The 390-nt window shown below is 63.3% G+C and overlaps 1 protein-coding gene across 1 annotated transcript in view; it reads right to left on the bottom strand.

Moving 5' to 3' along the window:
• The window catches only part of LOC104548468 (rho guanine nucleotide exchange factor 16-like), a 7,390-nt gene extending 7,264 nt beyond the window's left edge, over window positions 1-126 (bottom strand). Inside the window, exon 1 of the mRNA XM_010194492.1 lies at window positions 81-126. The gene's annotated coding sequence lies outside the window, so the exon portion shown is untranslated. The remainder of the gene's footprint in view (window positions 1-80) is intronic.
• Between the last annotated feature and the right edge of the window lie 264 nt (window positions 127-390).

Raw genomic sequence — 390 nt, 5'->3', positions numbered from 1 at the left:
GGTTCGCATCGGTGGGAAACGCCTTGGGAGGCAGCGGGGAAATCGGAGCCAGCATTTGGGGAGGCGGAGGCGGCACTCACGGTCCTTGAAGGAGCCTCCACGTTTCTGCACCCGCTTCCGCCCAAAAGTTCTCTGCAAGAGGAAGGAGAGGAGCAGACGCTGCAGTTCCTGTATTTCTGTGGCTCCTTCAGGAATGAGGAGCAGTTACCTGCGCGGCCGGTCAGCAAACACCTCCCTGTTCCCCCAGCCTGGTTTTTGCCTGCGCTGCCGTTTGCCGCGCCGGGGTGACTCAGCGCTCACCTCGCACTATCGGGGTCAGGAGCTCACCCACCCCGCAGCTGCGCCGCTGCCTTTCCCACCGATCTCTCACCGCTGGACTTTGCCTGCGCC

The sequence above is a fragment of the Mesitornis unicolor genome, unplaced genomic scaffold (assembly GCF_000695765.1).
Source record: "Mesitornis unicolor isolate BGI_N332 unplaced genomic scaffold, ASM69576v1 scaffold31871, whole genome shotgun sequence".
In the NCBI taxonomy this organism is placed as follows: Eukaryota; Metazoa; Chordata; class Aves; order Mesitornithiformes; family Mesitornithidae; genus Mesitornis; species Mesitornis unicolor.
Note: the sequence above shows the minus strand (reverse complement) of the source record. Positions and strands in the feature narration are given on the sequence as shown.